Source organism: Marmota monax, unplaced genomic scaffold (genome assembly GCF_021218885.2).
Source record: "Marmota monax isolate L192 unplaced genomic scaffold, Marmota_monax_Labrador192_F-V1.1 WCK01_AAM20220418_F8-fsc00029, whole genome shotgun sequence".
Lineage (NCBI taxonomy): Eukaryota > Metazoa > Chordata > Mammalia > Rodentia > Sciuridae > Marmota > Marmota monax.
The window spans coordinates 11,759,393-11,773,902 of record NW_026693024.1 but is presented as its reverse complement, the minus strand read 5'-3'; the positions used below and the strand labels follow the sequence as shown (position 1 = coordinate 11,773,902).

Below are 14,510 nucleotides of genomic sequence, written 5' to 3'. Positions count from 1 at the left end.
CATAGTTGCTAGCATATGTATCGTGTCCTTTGAGCATGTAGTTGTGCAAGCATTCTGTGGAGGGGGAGTGGTAAAAAAAACTCCCAAAGGTATCCGAAAACCATATACACTGACGCCTTTACTTAATTTCATTGGTCTTTTTCACCCTGGGTTTTGTGAGCAGGGCTGTTTTATCCATTAGACCTTGTGGGCAGAGTGCCCAGGACCTACAAGGATGTTTAAGAACTGATTTAAACAAAATAAAAAGACTAATAATAATAATGAGTAAATAAAACGAAGTTTTGTCTCCAAAAATATGAAATGCAAGAACTACAAAGTAGAAATTAGTAAACATTTAGACAAACGTCCAGGAAACAGCATCATGTCAGCCTCGTTAGTTGTTATATTTAGGGTTCGTGACTATTCGGTTACATTTGAAAACAATTTGTAAGTTAGATTTTTGTCACTTTGCAAAAATTTCTAAATATGCATCATGATTGCCAAGAACTCAGAGGCAATTCTAAATTAAATGAGTTACTCAGAGTCCAATCATTTGAAAAGCTGGATTACAAAAAAAGAAAAAAGTTTTCAATATTTCAAAAGAAAAAATTCTACCTAATATAGATATTCGGTTTGAATTGGAGTCTTCACATGCACCCAAAGGAAAATGCCTACAAAGATCTAAAATACCTCATTTTTCTGCTTCAGAAATCAGTAAAACTGCCACCCAAGTGTACCCATTTCATGCTTGATCCACACAGAGAGTTATTATTATATGTGTTTCTATGATCATTCTTTGGACCTGTTGCTTTAATTCTAACTGGTGGAATTAGATTCGCTTTGCCTCCTTCTAAAGATCACTTTGGGATTAAATTTATCAACTACATTAAGGCAGGGGCTAGCCATATAGCAAAGTATTAGCATACCGTGGCCAACAAGAATGAACCAGGAAGGCAACTACTGTATAGTATTAAATTTAAGCGCACCTGCAAGCTTAGGTGGGAAGGTGGTTCTGGACTTATCACCCACCCGCTGTCACATACGCACATCCCAGCCTCCAACTCTTTATCACATGGTGTGACAGACTTCAGATTATATACAGTGGTTTCCTGCTAGAAGGGCTTTTGAGAAAGTCACCACCCATCTTCTGCAATCACAGCTATCTACACACAGAAAACCAGCAAAGTGCAATTGATGTGAGGTCAGGTTGTCCAAGAGGCTGTATTTTATGCATTTTCCCCCCTACATACACAGCAAGATTGGTTAAGTCTTTTATAGTCACTTAAAGAGAAAAACTACTCAAAGTAGTAAAAGAGTTTTTTCCTACTGAGTCTCAGCTCTTCCCTTGCATTTGGCATGGGTTACCTAGAATGACCCACCCCAGCTATTCTCCCTGGGAACTCCTGTGCATCCTTTAGAACCCATCGCAGCGTTCATCTCCTCTGTGCACCTTTCTCTTTACAGCCCAGCAGTTCTTTTCCTCCTTTCTGGTCCTAAAATGTATGGAACACTTCACGGATCTCAAGGCAGCTCATGGGACCATTAAAAAATGCAATGGTCTACTATTATGTTCGGTGGTCTAGACCGAGGCAAATGCTGCTTTGAGAAGACACTCAGAAAATTCAAGCATTGTAAAGGTTTGCCAGGACTCCATGGCATCCTCTTTAAGGAGCATATCCTGCCTTCCAAAATAGGACCCAAACAAATGTTGCCAGGAAATGATTCAAAGGTGTTAGCCAGGTCTTCTAAGCTCATTCCTGAAAGGTAATACAAGAATCAGAAATACATTAGTTACAATGTCTGTACCTTCTTAGACACTGAGTCATCACAGATTACACACAGACACACACGCGCACACAGACACCCAAACGGTGGTTGGCTAAGGAACAAGGACTTCCCTTATTGAAATTGGAAGCATTGTGAAATCTGGTTGCCCAGAGCAACACTCAGATACCAGCCAACTAACTGCTATATATATTAAGCAGTAAGATTCGTCCACTAACAAGTGAAAAATAGATTTAGAGGAAATGAAACCTCCCGGAGAAGATAAACTCTGACTTCATCTCACTTTCTTTTGTTCCCTGCATACACACACAGAGCTCAAAAACTACTTCCAGGGCAGAGGGCACCTCCAGTTTCTCCACATATAAACTCAGTAAAGTACAACTGTGGTTCGAGGAGTGTGCATCCCTATGGACAGATAGACCCAATTGGAATACACTTTTTCTTCCGTACATGGATTGGGGGGCTGTGCAGAGAACTGAAATTTCATCTAAAATTTCTTCTCTGAGGAATCAAGATGCATTTTAAATCTTTACATAAAATTAGACGTCCTTGTGCATTGAAGAGCAAACCATGACCTCAGCTGAAGAGGAGAAGGGTCCCTTCCCAGACAAGCCACCCACGCCAGTGGGATGAGCAGGCCTGACACCTTGTTAGAACTAGACAAAGGTCCTTCTTGTTTGGTCAAGGCCAAAACCTTCAAACTCAGCTGCACTTTGTCCTACAGCTCCCAGATAACACGTATTTCTAAGAGTGCATTAGTCACTCCTGACCAACCCACACCAAGGCAAACAGAGGCTTAAATCATTCCTTTTTGAATGATTTAATGCCAAGTGACCAGCTTATCAGAGCAAGGAGGAAGACACCACGCATAGTGCTGTATCTGACTGAGCAGCTGACGCTCTTAATTGTGAAGTAAAGAGAGAATCTGCTTCTCTTGCTTAAAGATAACGCCGGGACTTACTAATGGTTGAACACTTCTTTTAAAACGGACTTGTCTGAGGGCATTGCACAAAATGCAGAACTAGAGAAACGTCAGAAATCGAAAGCACTTGGTTCTAAACAGTTGTGCCCTTAACCTTGTTTTCAAGGTAATGTCTGGAGAGATACGCCACACCTGGGTAAAGAGTCCAGGTGTGACGCACGTAGACAGGACGTGACTCCAGTAACATCAGAAGAGACCTGAGGAGGCCATTCTTTAAAGTTGCCCCACAATACACCCATTTTGGAGGCAAGGAAGCATTTAGCAATGTCATCATGACATCTGGTTTATTTGAATAATTTTTATAATATCGTTTTCTATTTTATCTTTTTTTTTTCTTTTTCTATTGGGGAACTCTATCACTGAGCTACATCCCAGCCCTTTTTATTTTATATATATATTTTTTCATTTTGAGACAGGGTCTTGCTAAGTGGCCCAGGCTTTCACGGCATTTACACTCCTTCTGCCTCCACCTACCTGTGAGCTGGGATTACAGGTGTGCACCTGTGGTATTCATTAGCCAGTCAAATATTTGGTTTTTCTTAAAGCACGTCATGCTTAAATCAGTTACATATTGAACTCACTTTTGTTTTCAAATTTACCAGCAATGTATTGGGTGACCTTTAGTGGTGTTTTTAGTTACTCAAGTCTATGTGTGATTCTGCAAAATAGTTTCAGAAATAGACTATAGGGTGTGACCCTGAGATGCCTCTGAGCCCTTGCTTCATGTTTGGGATATTATATACATGATATCATCTGATCCTCTCATCGGCCTGGTGAGGTGCATTATGGCCTTCCTTTTTCAGAGGAAGATTCTGAGGTCTCAGAAGAAAGTTAACCTGTTGAAGTTAACTTGCTGCCTCTCCCAGGAGGCGGGATTGATGTCTGAGTCCATGTCTGTCTGATTCCAGCGCTAATGATTTTAACATCCCAACGAGTGGTTGAAGTCGCCAAGCCCTATACTAAGAGGACACATTTAGACACTTCATTAGCAAGTCCAGCTCTCCAGAATCCTGGGCACTAAGAAGCATTCTGTTGGCCAGGAGAAATTAAAGTTGCTGCCCAAGGTTCTCACCTCAGATCTAGAGAGTAGACTTAAGGAACGTGGAAGTTTCTGCCACCCAGCTTCAGGGGTCGGTTTGAGAGCTGGCTGATTCCAAAGTCCTGAGTGGGTCACTTGGGGGATGTCAGGAATGGGGTACAACTGAGAACACTGGCTATGTTTACTTTCTCTGCCATATGGAAATAGCATCTTCTCACATGACTTGGAGTTGCTCCAAGTGGATAACTTCATTTAATCAGATACAGAGAGATCTCCTTGAACAGGCTGGTTTGTGGAAGGGCACCCCCCAAAATCACAATACCTAGTTTTCAAGTTGTGTTTCTCATAGACGGAAGTAACTTTCTCTGGAGTGTTTATTTGTGAAGTTTAGAAAGTGGTGACTGTCTAGGGAATGTTTAGTGGGTGTTGCTGGTGTGGCCACAGGGCAAGAAGGAGAGAACCCAGCTAACCGAGAGTCCCATTCACTTCTGTTATAGCAGGCTGCGTAACCCCCCACACATCAGCTCCTTCAACTGCAAAATGGCAAGCCATGCTGGGTTCCGATGGTCTTTGCTAACATTTTATGATCCATATGTCTTTATCTAATTCTGTCCCAGAATCACTTGATAAAATTTCATTAAATGACCTGAACTTGAGAGTCTCTAATAAAATAAAAAAAAATCAACTTGACTCCCAAGACTTTTCAAGACCCTCCTACCATTCCTTTAGGATCCAGCCTACTTTTTCCATTGAGAACTACAGAGTCCTTCAAATGACAGAGCTATGCCCAAACACGGCAAGAGCAGGGTCAGGGTGTGCCAAGCCCGGGAGAATCAGCCTCCAGTAGCCGCGGGGGCTGTGCCCAAGAAAACGTCCAGAGAGTTGCTAGTGAAGAACTCCTTTCCCCACTTTGTTATCAAGAGCTAAGAAAGCATGCTGTCCTGGAACTTACTGATTTCTGCCAGTTCCCCCATTTAATCCTCTAGGACTTGGCAGAGGCCCTTTGCAGCTCTGGGCCTCTTGACACAACAGCCCCCTTCTGAGCTGGCACTGAGTCCTGCCACGTTGAGCATGTGCCCAATCAGCCGTGCATCTGCTGTGTAGGAGGAAACAATACCAGCGGTGGTTTGGGTCCCCACATTCTCACCTCTTACCTCCTTTCCACAGTCACACCCTCCCTAGGGCATTCTGTGGGCGCCTTTCTAAAGCCCATTTCAAAATCTAGATTTAGTGCTCAGGGTCCGGTTGAATTGAATTGGACATCCAAAGAGCCCAAATGCATGTGCCTTTCTAGTTTTCATTCAAAAGAACATTTCGGTCCATTAGGATGTTTTTTTTAAAATGGTCTTTCTGTACCCATTGGTCACGGGCTGTACTCAGCTTTGTCCTGAGAGAGACCTCAACCCCTTGAGTCCAGACATTATTTCCCATTGTGTTCTTTTACGTTAAATGCTTCTAGCTGCTTTGGGGTGCTTGGTCACTCCACAACTAAATATTGCTTTAGCACTTGCCACAGGAAGAACTTCCTGAAAGCAGCAGGGGGGACAGCTGGGGACCTAACAATCAGGGCACTGTTTCCATGGAGTGGTTCACCACACAATGCTGGGTAAGATGGAAGTGACCCAGGAGCCCTGTTCCACTTGCAGGCTTTCGGTAGCAACTTTTTCCTCACTGGGGGAAAGAAGCTGGCTGGGATTTAAATGTGGCTAGCAGAAGCCTCGGCTCTAGCTGAAAACCAGGCATCAATACGTCTTTGAAGCAAAGCAAACGGCCTCCCAAAAATAAAGGGGAAAAGAACCTCAGAGAGCACAAGAGCAGCACTGGCAAGGGTTAACCACAGACGTGGCTCCCAAGGATGTATTTTTAAGGCCAGACTCAGTTTTCATTATATGGTTGCTATGCAAGTAAATAAATGAGCTCACTGCTACACCCAAGCTGGGCAGAGAGAATTTATAGAGAATTAATAAATCCAGTGGAGGCAACATGTGGCTTTTCCCCTGGACATAGAAAAGCAAGTAGTCACCTTGGATTTTAAACAGACAAACCTCTGTAACAAGAGTTTCTAAAAATTGATCCCTGGTTCTAACGGGGCAGGCAATGAGCATGGTTTCTCTTCCTGGGGCTTTCTTTAAAGAGAAGGGTCAAGTAGTTCATGTAAGACAAAGAAATTATTATAAAACCTAATAAATACTGTGGTGGCTCCATCAATGCTTTGTAAGGGCATTTCTAATAAGCAGTTTGGGAAATCTAAATATTCTTACTAATGTACGAAACCTAAAGAGAGATAGTATAAATAAATCAGGGAGCCGGGGGTAGGGCTGTGGTTGGAGGTAGACAGGAAGCAGTCTTAATTTGACTTTCCACATATGCCAAGAAAAAGCAAATAGACTGTTAATCAGTGAAACATACTTGTGAATTTAGACAATCTGGGGTCCCATGAATGGCAAAGTTATAAATGCATACTGTGATCAGTATGGCACCATGGCACTTTTAACCTTTCATCAATTACACATTGTATTTCTTTTTTTTTTTTTAAATATATTTAGTTGCCGATGAACCTTTATTTCATTTATTTATTTATATGTGGTGCTGAGAATCAAACCCAGTGCCTCACACATGCCAGGCAACTGCTCTACCACTGAGCTACAACCCCAGCCCTACACATTGTATTTCTTGAGCCCCACCTGGGTTGCCCAGTTCCTGACCAGGCCAGGGGGCCAGACTCCAAAAGCTGGCTACCATCTTCTGGCTCTACTGGATCCATGAGCAAGCTCCACTGGCTTGGGATGAAGGCATTAGTATCAAAGACAGGATTGAGCACGGCCAGCTATTCCTCTTGGTGCTTTGAATTGTAGAGATTTGGACACAGAGATTCATGGGACGTGGAGATTAGCTACAAAATTAGAAGAGTTACAAAAGTTAGGTTGTCCCTGTTTTGATTTTTATGTACCATGATTTTATTGGAAGAGAACTTTTCTAAGTGGGATTCCTTATTATTTTTTTAAAAATATGCTCAAATTATAAATTATATTTGGTGATTTTTGTCATTTTTTGATATGTACAAAGATAGAGTAGAACTGTCAATAATGATAAGACACTAGAACATGACCAGTGCTATTGAAGTCTGTTGTGTCACTCCCATCCCATCTCTGCATCTCTTATCTACTCCAACCAGCATAAAAATTGTACATACCCATGGGGTATAGTGTGTTATTCAGTTCTTTTATACAACATGCATTGATCAGATCAATGTATTGGCATATCCATCAGTTCAAACATTTATTATTTCTTTGTGCTGGGAGCATTTGAAATCGTCTTTACTGGCCATTTTTAAATATACAGTTAATTTCTGGGCATAGTGGTGCACGTCTGTAATTCCAGCAACTTGGGAGGCTGAGGCAGAAGGATCACAAGTTCAAAGCCAGCCTCAACAACTTATCGAGACCCTCTCTCAAAATATATTTTTTTAAAAATTTAAATGGCTGAAGGGATATGGCTCAGTGGTTGAGAGCCCCTGGGTTCAATCTTGGCACCAAAAAAGAAAAAAAAAAATTCACAATTAGTTGTCAACCATAGTTATCCTACTGTGCTATGGAACATTAGAAATTATCCTTCCCATCCAGCTGCACCCTGGTACCCATTAACCATCCTCTCTGTATCCTCCCAGCCTGCCCCTCAACCCTTCCCAGCCTATGGTCGCCACTACTCTCTAGTTCTGTGAGACCAATATTTTTAGTGTCCACTAATTTGTTCTTCCTTCTGGCTGCTAGCAGCATGTGAAAGGAGGGAAGGAGTTGAAGCTGAAGAGTATTTAGAGAAAAGAGATGAGAAGCTGTGATGAGTAGATGAGCCATTGCATCAGGAGGAAGTACAACAAAACATGGCGGCACTTGAGTATTCCTAGGGGTGAGGAGTTTTGCCTTTGTGAATGGCGGAAGGCTGCTAGGGTTCCGTCTCCCTCAGGGCTCCATTCAGCTGGCAGCTGCAGCCTAGAAGCTCAAGTTTTCCTAACCTCATGGCCTCTGCCTCTGCTGTGCTGCCCGGATCCCAGGCACCCAGCCAGCTCTGCACTGGGGAGGTGAAGTGGATGCCTGAAGAAGACGTACCCCTAAGTGGACTTGCTGAGACCCTGGCACAAGTGACTCCATGTGACCAAAAGTTGTCTTGAGAGAAAATGCTTTGCTTCTACACATTCCAGAGTGATGGTCTGTGTCCAGCTTCTTGGTGAGATCCCGTTGACAGATTGTGGTTTTCCCCTGGAAAGGCTTCATCTGATGAGAATTTCAACAGTGTGAGTGTGAGCCTCACCATCTTCCTCCTGGGTAAATGTTATTATCTCCCAACACATTTTCCCCTGGGATTTTCCACTGGCATATCTTGAACTTTGATGCTAATAATTGTGACAATGGTGGCATGAATATGAGCCTTGTAAAATAATAACCCAAGTAGATCTATGGATGGTGATCAAGGACCAAAGTCTCTTGTCATTTATTGCTTCGATTTGAAATTCCAAGTGCCCCTCACACCACACTTTCAACACTTCATGCGTTTGTGAAGATCAGTTTCTTTCTGTCTGACTTTAAAAACGATTAAATTTTGTTTTCTCTCATGGTTTAACTGGGAAACATTTTGAAAGCAAATAGCTTTGAGATCTGTGGTCACTAAGACACAAACTCCTAATCAGATAGCAAGCAAGTTTGTCCTGTTCCTATTTTCTAGTCTCCTGTGTCCCTGGTTATCTGTGACTGTGTGTTGGACATTGTTATTTTTGTTTGTTTTAATTTGTAAAAATGATTCGAGGCCTATGAAGATGTTCTTAGTCTCTAAAGAGGATTCTGCTTTCTTCTGTCAGTCTCTTAAGCACACATAAATCTAATGTTGTGCTTCCAGATGTTCTGAACAACCCTATGACCTAAAGCCTAGCCACACAGCCCAGGCAGAAGTGGGCTTCCTTCCAGGGGATCCTTGCTTTTGAATGCCAATCCTAGGGTTCCAGCCCAAAGTGGGGATGGCTCATCAAGGTCCCTGGCTTGGTGTCCATACACACCAGTATCCCCCTCATCCCCAAAAGCCAGAAGAAGCACAACACAACGTAGCTTCTCAGACCAGCAGATGCCCACAGGGAAAAAAAACCTTGCCACCATGAATTCCTTCTCCTTCAGATTCTGACCTAGTAGATTAAAGAATTACTATCCTTTAACACTGATTCTATTAAGAATATTTGGGGGTCTAGGTTGTGGCTCAGTGGTAGAGCATTTGCCTGGCATGATATCTCTCCAACACTGCCACTTTTTTTTTTTCTTAGAGCTTCCAGCAGGATTAGTCTGGATTACCAAGTCCCATGACTTCTGGAAGGCAAAGTTCAAAATGTTAACTCTGTATAAAGTAGGTGACAATTACCATAACTATAGTTGAGGTTAAAGGATTTACTTAATACCAGGAACTTTATGTACTTGATCCCATTTAGAATTCATAATAGCCTAGGAGGAAAGTAATATTATTTCTATTTGACTAATGAGAAAATGGGGCTTGGTATGAATAAGGATATGAATTGGGTTCTCATTGTGCTAAGTGTACAGCCAGGAGGTGAATCCAGCTTTGCCTGAGTCCTGCTTCCACTGTCCACCGTTCTCCTCTTCGGATCTAATTCTTCCAATGAGCCAAAGCCCCCATGGGACAAGGTCACTGGTACCCAGCTTCTTGTGACATGAGGCTGTCACATGTTCTCAGAATTAAAGCAAGCATGATACCTATTCCTTTATGTTGTACTTCCCTTCTGATGTCAAAGCAGAAAGCAGGGTTTGTTGGGGTTTCTTTTTTCCAAAACACTCCCCCATTGTTTCTGGCTTGGCTGGGAAGAACCCAAGTGTTCACATCACATGCAAGCCCAACTGAGGGGAAGGGAACCCTCTGCAAGCGCTCCTTAGCCTCCCAGGAGGTGCGTCCCCCCATGGTTTCTGATTGCTCATCCTTACCTCACCTTCAATCCACTGTCTTTGCTCCTTTGCTGATTGGACTGGGTTCTTCCCTTTATCCTATGGTCCCTGACCTAGAGCTGGCTTACTTGAGTGCTCCGTGTATTCTATACAGGCAGCCGCCATTCAGCATCCTCTCTAGCTCCTGCCATCTTGCTTAAGAAAAGACTAGAATTTTCCTTTGGTTCATTCATGTGTTCAGTGGATAATTTATTTTATTAAAATAATTTAAGATCTACTGTATTCAAGGCACAGTTGTAAGCCCTGGTGTTTATATCTAACTGGATAAAAATGGTCTCTAACCCTAAAATGCTAAGAGAAGAGCTGTGCTGAAACCATTAAACCATAACTGACAAGTCCTATTCTATTGGAGTTGTGTGTACCACTTGCCCAGGGAGGATGATAGTTGATCTATCAGGGAAAGGCTTCGTGGAAGACAGGCATTCCACTTGGCCTCAAAAATAGAATAAAATTTTAATATTAGGAAAGAATGAAGAAAACCCTATACAAAGACTCAGAATGAATCAAGGCTCGGAGGAGTGGGCATGAAGAGCACAGGAGAAAGATGGAGTAAATCAGTCTTGCCAAGGGATGGAATTGGTGAGAGCTTGGAGCTCTGCCCTTGGGGCTCTTAAGGTCTTAAGGAAGGTGGGCAGAAATACCTAGATGAAGGCAAAGATGAAGAGTGGCAGCCTGGGGACCAGAGATAGGCTCAATCTGGCCACGACACTGCTTTAAATATTTGGACTAATTTTGAAAACCAGAAGATTTCACATAAAAATCCAGATTTCTGGCTTCTCCTAAAATTTTGAAAGATGGGACAACAGTTGGCTGGAACAGAGGTGTGACTGCCTCCTTTAGTAGGACGTGAGTTGTCTCCCCAACACAAAACCCCATCTGTGTCTGCCCTATACCCTATTTGCTGGACCCTGCAAGCATCCAAGTACAGGACCCTTGCTCTGCTGGGAGTACGAGCCCAGGCTGATAAAATGTGGACACAAGGACCTCTCTTCCAACCCGCTGCCTCTCACACACATTGGTGCTCAGCGTACCGCAGGCCCTCACTATCAAACACAGCCTCTCTTCTGCAAACATCAGTATGCATGGCTTTAAAAATTATGAGACATGAAAGTACAGTCATCCCTCTGAACTCTGGGGGTTGGTTTCAGGATTCTTAAACTTATATAATCTACAGTGCTAAAGTTCCTTATAGATAATGGTGTCTGCCCTATTTGCATATAACCTTCGTACATCCTCCCATAGACTTCAGATTATCTCTAGATGACTTGTAGATCCTCATAGAGTGCAAATGCTATATAAATAGTTATACTGTACTGTTAAGGCACTAAAGACAAGGGAAAGAGTCCACACATATTCAGTACGGATGGAATTTCTTTTTCATATATTTGTGATCCAAGGTTGGTTGACATCCGTGAGTGCAGAACTTCAGGATACAGAGGGCCAACTCTATTCAAAACGTTTCCAAAACCAGCTCACTCAGCCAGGATCGGAGGCTCAAAATGGCACGAAGCAAACACCATTAGAGTGCGGGTTGGAACAAGTTGAGGTTGTTTTCTTGTTTTTTTTTTGTAAACAGATTAGGGAACTAACATAACCCCAGTCTCTGGTCTTTTGATGCTACCTTGCCAGGACCCAGCCTTGGAGATTTCTAAATGTTTACAGTCAATACGCACTACATTATACACATGTATGGAAATATCACATTTGGTATGTGCTATTAATATGAGTTAATGATCTTTTTTAAAAAAAGAGGAAAGAAAAAATTGCTTGCAGGGTCTTCTCTTCTCTGCTTCTTAATTCTTCTCAAAGTCTCTTTCTTGGAACTCTCCTGTTAGTTGAGAAGAATGGTCCTAACCTCTCACCAAGATTGGATTCCTCCTCGGGACGGAGACAGAAAACCCACATCTCAAAGTGTAAATCCTCTTCTCGGGGTAATCAGGGAAGCAATTGCAGTAGTGTTTGGTCCTAAGGCCACAGGGAACCTCACCATTTAGCCCCCTTTGAGGCAACACGAATGAATTAAGAGGTCAGTTTGTAATTCCTAAGGCTACGCCCTTGTAACTATAAATAAATACGTAGCATGAAAGGAATGCAGGAAAGAAAAACACACAAGAGAAAAAGGAAATGAAAACCTGACTTCATTTCAACGAGACAGGGAGCTTTAAAATGCTGGGTAGCGATTCCTACCTGAGCCCACAAATGCCCAGGCAAATTCTCCCAAACTCGAGGTTCCCTTAGCCAGAACTAGGTGTGCCTCTCAGGCTAAGGTTCAGTGGTTCTGGGAGGTGGAGGGAGAGTAGAAAGGTTTTTGTGTACTCCAGTCAAGCAGGAAGAAAAAGCCTTAATGAACCACAAAACTGGAGACTTTGTAAGGGACAGCTCCGTCAGCACTTTGCTCTGAGAAGAGAACACACAGTTGGCAAAAGAGGGACCCAAGCAATGGGTCCAGGCACAGATTGTCCAAAAGTAGACACTCAGCCCCTGGACCTTTCCAATGGTGCAGCGCAAATCACTGAGTATCCTAGTCCTACGGGACCAGATGAGAAACACTGGTCCCATTTAGATGCCACTTATGGACCAGTGTGAATCGGGTTGGACCATCAGGACAGTGCTGTTCTGTTGGGGCTTCTCCCCCCTGTGGCTTTCACCATCTGTTTCTTTGAATGCATAAACAAGGAAAATGACTGGTTTGGAATGCGACGTTTTTAAAAACCAGATGACCACAGGCATCCTCTAAATGAGAAAGAGAGAGCAAGTTGGGGTTCTGTGACATTTGTCAGGAAGTGAAATGTTAAGTGCGGAAAAGCACAAACACCACGCTCTGCCAGGGAAGGTCCGCAAGGGCAAGGAACGGCTTTGTCCGTGACCCCTTCTGAGGGTCATGCCCTGTGTTCCTATTTCATGCCATTTTTGGACACCAGTGCCACTCCCTCCATTTTATTAAACAAAGAATGAATGGTCCAGTTGGACTCCAACATAACCAGCCTTGATGGTCCATTAGCATTATTCCAAAATGGGCAAGCTGGATAGAATCCACTCTTAGAAACTTGCAGACTGAACAAAAGCTGCGCTGTGAGCAGGTTCTATTATTAAGCCCAAACGGGGCTACAAATAGAGGAGCTAATGAGAAGACCAGGAGAAAATCTTCATTTCTCTCCTGGACAACAGTGAACACAATAGAGACAGGTAGATTGCTGGGTTCTATATCTATGCATAGAACCACAGTATGTTTTGCTTCAGTAAATGGCATTCTGCTTTCAAGGGGAAGCTTTGCCATCCTCAGTACAGTGGCCACTGTACAAAACGGTTCTGTTTGCTCCATGCCAAAAACCTTAAAGCAATAGGTTCCTTTTTAAACCCAAGAAAGCAGAGAGGCTTCAGGGAAATGTTAACTGCATACTAATCTCTGATACCTTCATTGCAAGAAATAATCTGTGGTAAGCACCAGGGATTTTAAATAAAATTGAACTCTGGCATTTTTGAGTCCCTGGGGAGAAGGGCATTGGTGCATTTGGCTGAGTTCCACCCATTTCAGCCGAAGACAGACTTGGAGCATTTTTCACATAGTTTGTAGGCAGCCTGACGCCAGAGTTTTCACATTGGAGAAAGGAAAAAGAATAAGGGTTTCTTCAGGAACAACCAATTCTTCCTAATTTGTGATGTCTGTTCTCCAGGACATCGTGGGCAATACTTAAAGTGGACCCTGTTCATGATCCTGGGTGTGGGGGTTGTACAAAAACAAGACCCTGACCGTTTAGGAGCCCTGTGAGAATTAAATATATTTCAGGATAAATTAAGTTCCAATAACGCTTCTACCCACATTTAGGATATCAAGGCAGTGTGTAATATAAAAATAGGAGCCCAGAATGGGAGATTCACGTTTTTGGCACTGGCTTCAGATGCCAGAGTTGTGATGAGTGTATTTGATTTCTGACATCCCTTAGACACAGAAACTGTTGGGGATGTTCACTTCCCTGGTGGAAATGAGAGAACGATCAGAGATCAGAGGTCATGACACCTGCACTCTGTTGGTGGCTCCCGGAGTCAGTACAGTCAGTCCTGTTTCCCAGGTTGTGCATCTGAGGATTTAACCAGCTGCAAATCAAAAATATTCAGGAAAAAAAAAAAAAAACCTGCATCTGTACTGAACATGTACAGACTCTTGTCCTTATTCCCTAAACAATACAGTATAACAGCTGTTGACATAGCATTTGCATTGTATGAGATACTTTAAGTCATCTAGAGATGATGTACATAGGTCCTGTGCAAAAAAATTTACCATTTATATAAGGGACTTGAGCATCCATGGTTTTTCTATCTTCTCGAGGTCCTGAAACCGCTCCATTGTGGGTACTGAGGGACACTGTTTTCCTCGGTTTCATAAGTTAATTTTAAAAGCTCTAGAAGTTCTAAGGACTGCACTTTTGAGCTTTGGTTTTCTGGGCTCCTGACCCATGGAATTTTAGTTATAATCATAATAATAATGTCAGATGAAGAGGCATGCTGGGAAGGGTATGAGAGGAATTTTAAGTGGCCAAACTATTGACATTATTTACTTTATAAAAGTTTAGAGTCTTTAAAAAAAAAATCTGTATGCTGTGCCTTGGGCCTTTCCAAAGGGATCAGGGAAGACTTTTATCAGAATTTGAACCTCCCTTCAGGTGTATACCTGGAATTGAGATTCTGTGACAAACATCAAGATGATTTTGTTACCGTGAGGAAAGAAAAG

The 14,510-nt window shown here is 42.7% G+C and overlaps 1 protein-coding gene across 2 annotated transcripts in view; it reads left to right on the top strand.

Annotated features, from left to right (window-relative positions):
- Nucleotides 1–14,510, top strand: part of Nedd9 (neural precursor cell expressed, developmentally down-regulated 9) — a 104,407-nt gene that overhangs the window by 80,791 nt on the left and 9,106 nt on the right. The window lies entirely within an intron of this gene.